Raw genomic sequence first — 7,122 nt, 5'->3', positions numbered from 1 at the left:
GCCATCCTGGAGTCGGTTCAGCGGGGCTGCCTACCCGCTCTATCCCATCCTCGTCGCCAATTGTTAGATACGAGACTTGAGGCAGCAGGTGAACAGTGATAACAGCTTTATTGAACACGAAGTCAGAAGAACCAGAACGAGACAAACAATAGAGCAACAGGCTCCTTTTTAAACAGTCCGAACTTGGCAAGCCATGCCCACATGTCAGATAAGGTCCAATCAAATACAGTACATAAAGAGCAATCACTTTGCTTCCCTCCAGAACTTCCTTTGTTCTGATAGGTCGGTTTACAATACCTTGGTCAGGCTCAAGCTCAATAGATTCATACATTCTGTTTTCATACACAACAGCCATCTTGAAGTATTCTCTTAGCAATTTTTTTCTCATAGTTTGGGGAGTGTCCCCCCAGACCAAATCATTCCCCACACTTCTCAAGTGTCAAAGAAGACTTTTGTCCCCATCATATAGGACATGGAATCAATTTTTGTTTCTTTCTAGTACAGATTAAAAGGAACAGAAAACAAACAACAGCCATTCAAATTATAAAAAGAACGCTTATTAAGTCACATGGGGAAAAACAGGGGGGGGAACCTTCCATCCCATGTCTCCATCATCTAGTAACAAGGCAACTTAATGGGCCTTCCAGGGCAGCAGATTTAAAAGCTGCCATAAAGAAGGCAATGAGAAGATATACAGAGAAAGGCTTTGCTAACAGATCCCAACAGATCATAGGGGTAAGGGGGGGCAAGAAACACACACAAGAGATTTAAGCATGGCTTGTGAGCAAGGCAACTCTGTGCATGCTCAACTACACCCCTATTGCTATATTACAGGCAGGGGTCATTTCGTAGAAAAACAGGTGCAGGAGCTCATTAGCATAACTCATTAGCATAACTTATTTGCATGTGCCACACCCCCTGACATCCACGGAAGTGTGTCAGAAGGCAACACCCACCGCTCAGGCTTTTTTTTTAATTGCTAGCTATTAGGGGAGGGGGGGGACGTGCAGATCTGTCCTCGCAGAGGAGGGAGAGCTTGTACCTGAATAAAACTTAGTCTTAAAGGTGCCACTGAACTGTTTTGGACCGGGGGGCCGGGGGGGGGGGACTCTGCAGCTTACCTGTCTGCTTCTTGTTCTGACTGAGGGCTGCTGGGAGCAGGGGGTGGGGCTTGTTGCATGTGCCCGTCCCCATGGGCTCTTTACTGCCGGAGCTCTGTTCCTGTGCGCTCCTGCAGGAAATGACCCCTGATTACAGGCAAGAGAGTTACTCTTGTATACTTCTCAAAAATGCCAATTTATACCATTGATTGGAGGTCAAAGAAGAAGGGGACGGCAAAGGATGAGATGGTTGGACAGTGTTATCAAGGCAACGAACATGACATTAAGCAAACTCTGGAGCACAATGGAAGACAGGAGGGCCTGGCGTGATATGGTCCATGGGGTCGCAAAGAGTCAGACTCGACTGTACGACTGAACAACAACAACAACTTCTCCCCTTCCTTGCTGCCCCCCTGGTTCCACTCCAGCATCTTAATTCATGTCCCCTGGAGTAGCCTGTGAGGCACTCATGGGCCTGCCCTCAGAGTTCAGAGCCTCCCTTCAGAATCACCTCCACTTACATATTGATTTGTTTGAGTTTGTCACACATGGGGCTTATTTGGTAACTGAAAGGCACCTGAGATGGAGAAGAAGGGCAGTGTCATCTCAGAGTCAACTCTATTTGCATATTTATTTTTGTGGGCTTGTCAACTGTGGGGTTTACTGGGAGGACTGACAGGCACCCAGGGGTCATTTCCTGCGGGAGCGCACAGGAGCGGGGCTCCGGCAGTAAAAAGCCCAGGGGGCGGGCACATGCAACAAGCCCCACCCCCTGCTCCCAGCAGCCCTCAGTTGGGCCACAAGGAGCAAGAAGCAGCCAGGTAAGTTGCAGAGCTCCCCCTCCGCCCGCCTTCAGGTACAAGCTTTCCCTCCTCTGCGAGGGCAGATCCCCCCCCAGTAGCTAGCAATCCAAAAGAGTCCAGTGGAGCCTGAGCGGTGGGTGTTGCCTTCTGACACACTTCCAGTGATGTCAGGGGGTGTGGCACATGCAAATAAGTTATGCAAATAAGTTATGCCAATGAGCTCCTGCACCTCTTTTTCTACAAAATGACCCCTGCAGGCACCTAAGATGGAGAAAGGCCATCATGGCTTATTTTTGCAGCTTTGTCAAATGCGGCCTTTATCTGATGACTGAGGGCTGCCTTCAGAGCTCCCTCACTCAGATTCATCATTTTTGTGGGTTTGTCAAATGTGGGGTTTATTCAGTGACTGACGGGCAGCTGAGATGGAGAAGGGCCATCATGGTTTCCCTCAGAACGACCTCACTCATAATCTCTCCCATTCTCATATTTATTTTTGTGGGTTTGTCAAATGTGAGGCTTATTTAGGACAGAAAGCCACCGAAAATGGGGAAGGGCCACATCACGCCTTCCCTTACAGTTACTCCTCAGAGGATGGAGGACGGAACTTAGAAAGGCCTGAGTCCTGATTGGCCTCCTTCTCTCACTGCTGCTTCTCATTGGCTTTGTGATTTGTCTGTTCCAACATCCGTTTCTGGCCCATACCAGGATATACAGACAGATTTCAGCCCATAAAACACCTGAACTGGACACTCAACAGTCTTCTACTGTTTCTCTTGTTTCCATCTTCCTCCTCTCCTCCTGGGTCTGAAGAATGCAAGCTTCTCTAAGCAGGGACTTTTCCATTCCTAAATTAATCCATTGAGCATCAAGCATGTACGGACACTCTCCAACACTTGCCAAAAGGAAATAAGGACATGCTTGGAGCACGTTTGTTTTCGAAACAGGGATCACGGCCAGGTCCAAATGGAATAGGGCCATTACGACCTTCTTCACGCTCTCACCTCAGACTAGAGAGCACACATGTCCAGCCTTCGCTGCATCCTGTTGATTCTCTCTTCTCCCTGCTGCTTCCCATTGGCTCTGACAAGCAGGATGCCTGCCCCTTCCTTTCTGAAGGGAACCAGTTTTTGTAATTTCTAAAAATGCAGCTTTTACCTCAAAACATATTGAAATTGGAAAATAATATGCAGTGTGGCAGTGCTCCCTCTAAGCTGTGGAGTCTTGTGAGCAAACATTCTACTTTGTGAGCGACTGGCATTCAAGCTGTGAGCGAGCCATTTGGCTACTGCATAAATTAGTTTGCTCTGGAGCCCTCCTTCCTGAGCTGAGACAAAAATGTGTGAGCCAGAGGCTGAAGAACAGTGAGCCAGCTCACACTAACTCAGCTTAGAGGGAACACTGCAGTGTGGTGCTTGAAAAGTCCTTCCTTCCTTCCTTCCTTCCTTCCTTCCAATATACTCCTTGTTCCTTTCACAGATAATAACACTGCAATGTAAGCACGCTTGTCAGATTTATTTCAACAGAAACAAATATATCCAATGTGCCATATGCCCCCCTTTAGTACATGAACCATAAGTCCCAGAATCTCAGTGGTGTTCCAGTAGAGGAAAGGCCATTGTGTCCTTTACATATGGACACACACACACACACCACTATCACTTTCTGTATTTCTATTATTTGTACTTGCCAACTGTGACATTTATTTTGCTGCTTTCCCCTGAAAAGTTGTCTTGATAGGTGTCACCATGGGGACAATGGATCAAGGGCAGGGAGCTGCCCAGTAGAGGCAGGCAGCCACAAGTTGGGCTAGGTCCAGGGGTCATTTCGTAGAAAAGAGGTGCAGGAGCTCATTAGCATAACTCATTAGCATAACTTATTTGCATGTGCCACGCCCCCTGACATCACCGGAAGTGTGTCAGAAGGCAACACCCACCGCTTAGGCTCCACTGGACTATTTTGGATTGCTAGCTATTGGGGGGGGGGGACGTGCAGATCTGTCCTCGCAGAGGAGGGAGAGCTTGTACCTGAATAAAACTTGGTCTTAAAGGTGCCACTGGACTGTTTTGGACCCGGGGGGGGGGCGGGGGCTCTGCTGCTTACCTGGCTGCTTCTTGCTCTGACTGAGGGCTGCTGGGAGCAGGGGGGGGGGCTTGTTGCATGTGCCCGCCCCATGGGCTCTTTACTGCTGGAGCTCCATTCCTGTGCGCTCCTGCAGGAAATGACCCCTGGCTAGGTCCAAGGATGATGGGCACAGGGGTTTGAAAGGAGTAGGGGTTTCGTTATGGGCAGACTCTGGGGCAAACATTTGGGGTCCCAGTCTCTAGCAGCTCTGTGGAAAGCCCTAAAAAAGTCAATCATTCCTTTTTCTGGTGCTTCCTTCCAAGTTTCTTTCCTTCTCCCTCCCTCTCTCTCCCTCCCTCCCTCCCTCCCTCCCTCTCTCTCTCTCTCTCTTTTCCTTCCTATCCTATTTTCTTACTTCCTCCAACTTCTGTTATTATTTTAATCTTACTGTTAATGACATTGGTACAGTTACAATTGCTACGGTTCTTACAATAGTGATTATAAGTAATAAAATTAATATTAGTAGAAATTTACATTTCCAAGTGCGGCTCCTGTGTATCCCAAGTCACTCTGTTACTTGGTTTTTCAATCTATCCATCTTTTTCTGTGGGTTAAGAGAAAGTATTGGTTGAGCTGTGAAAATAATGTATGAACACCACCACTCCACCCCACACACTACAAGTACGGTTTAAGACTTACAGCTCTATATATTTCTATGTATCATAGCCTGCCTTTCCTCCATGGAACACAGGGTGGCATACGTGAAACCCAAGTTCAAAAGCTCCTGTACCTCTCGATTTGGCCATGGTGTGTTTCCTTATAGTTTTATAATTTTGTTTCTTTGGTTGCTTGTTAGCAGTTGGGTTAGAGTTCCTACAACACAGGCAAATGAAAGGAACATAAAGGAAGACTGAAAGTACAGATCAGTTTCAACTACCCTACTGACAGCAAAATTATTCAAAGGGTGACAACAAAAAGCACAGTTGAAACTAGACAGAAGGCACCCGCACGAAGGCTAGCTAGCTAACTCTTTCTCTTTGTTGCGGCCCTAAGCATTATGGAGTGCTTTTAACCTGAAAATTTGTCCGATCCCCCTTCAGTGCCACCTGAATCGATGGCATCCGATGGCAGAGAGTTCCGCAAGTTCATTAGACTGTGTGAAGGACTACTTTTTGCCCATCAATCAGTCTGTCTGTCTGTATCCCACTCCCCCCAATAAGGACCCAGAGTGGCTTACCTCCTACATTTTATCCTCACAACAACCCTCTGAGGTAGGTTAGGATGAGAGAGTGACTGTCCTAAGCAGTGTTCCCTCTAAGCTGAGTTAGTGTGAGCTAGCTCCCAGTTTGGTGTAGTGGTTAAGTGCGCGGACTCTAATCTGGGAGAGCCGGGTTTGATTCCCCACTCCTCCACTTGCACCTGGCTGGATGACCTTGGGCAAACCATAGTTCTGATAAGAGCTGTTCTTGAAAAAGAGCAGTTTCTGTCAAGAGCTCTCTCAGCCCCACCTACCTCACAGGGTGTCTGTTGTGGGGAGGGGAAGGGAAAGGAGTTTGTAAGCCGCTCTAAGACACCTTTGGGTTGTGAAGGGCGGGGTATAAATCCAATCTCTTCTTCTTCTTCTTTAGCTTCCAGCTCACCCATTTTTGTCTTAGCTCAGGAAGGAAGGCTCCAGAGCAAACTAATTTATGCAGCAGCCAAATTGCTGGCTCATAACGTTAATACCAGTAGTTCACAAAGTAGAATTTTTGCTCACAAGACTCCACAGCTTAGAGGGAGCATTGGTCCTAAAGGTGAGGTCTCCCAGCAAGCTTCCATGGCAGATCTTGATCCAACACTCTAACCATCACAGCCCCATCAACTTTACTCTGCTGCCCATCAAACTCCTTGGGCGCTCTTCCAGTTCCAATAGTCATTCCAGGGACCAGAAGGAGGGGCAGGAATGAAGAGGAATATGGGATACAAGACTAGTAATCTGGGAGAGGGAGAAAGAGTTATCTTTGTCCACTTTCTCTCCACCTGTATGAACTTCTATCATGTCCCCCTCATGGCACCTGTGGACTCCATGCCACCTGTCAACGCTTCTCCTGGTGCCCACCAACTGTTTTTAAAAAGTGGGTGGGGCCAGGCAGGGTTCCTGATTGGCCATTGTAATTCTGATTGACTGTGCAGATTTTTTAAAAGTTGCTTCAGCAGCAGCTGCCACCAGAGGACAAGGTTCTTCATGGCATGACTCAAGAAAAATTGTATATATACAAGAAAATGTTTTAAAACAAGATGTTCCTTTTAAAAGGCATCCTGTTAGGCAGCAATTCTGCCTGAAATGTTGAACAGTTACTGTAAGAATTATACCTGACCTCACTCCCTGCCATTTTGTGGTTGGTTCTGCCTCTTGTGGCAGCCATTTTGCAGTTGGCTTTGCCTCCCGCGGCAGCCATTTTGTTGTTGTGTTCCATTTCAAAGGAGCTGCGGTGGCTCAAGTGGTTAAGACGCTGAACTGCAGGCTGTGGAAGGTCAGTAGTTCAGCAGTTCAAGACCCGGGTGCCGCATGATGGAGTGAGCTCCCATCTCTAGTTCCAGCTCCCGCCAACCTAGCAGTTTGAAAGCAAGAAATTGCAAGTAGATAAATAGGTACCACTTCGGTGGGAAGGTAACAGCGTTCCGTGCGCCTTGGTGTTTAGTCATGCTGGCCACATGACCATGGAAACATCTTCGGACAGTCCTGGCTCTTCGGCTTTGAAACGGAGATGAGCACCACAAACCTAGAGTCGGACTCAACTGGCTTTCAAGGAAGGGAACCATTACCTTTACTTCAAAATTCCAAAGGTACCCACAAGCTCAAAAAGGTTGGAGACCCCTGCTGTACATCATGTGGCTTTTGGCACATCTTCCTGCTCTGCACATAGGGTGGGACCTGGAGATCTCCTGGCATTATAATTGATTTCCAGGCCACAGAGATCAATTCCCCCAGAAAAAAATGGCTGCTTTGCCAGGTGGATCATATGGCATTATACTCCGCTGAGTGTCCCCCCCCCCTTCAAACCCAACCTTCCCCAGGCTCTGCACAATCCTTTTTGAGATGATCAAAGTGAGTGACCAGAAATGAATACAATATGCAACCACACCATTCATTTGTCCAAGACTGTTATGTTTTTATT

This window comes from Gekko japonicus, unplaced genomic scaffold (assembly GCF_001447785.1).
Source record: "Gekko japonicus isolate JY-2015 unplaced genomic scaffold, Gekko_japonicus_V1.1 scaffold632, whole genome shotgun sequence".
Lineage (NCBI taxonomy): Eukaryota > Metazoa > Chordata > Lepidosauria > Squamata > Gekkonidae > Gekko > Gekko japonicus.
The sequence above is the reverse complement of the archived record's forward strand: the minus strand, read 5'-3'. Positions refer to the sequence as shown.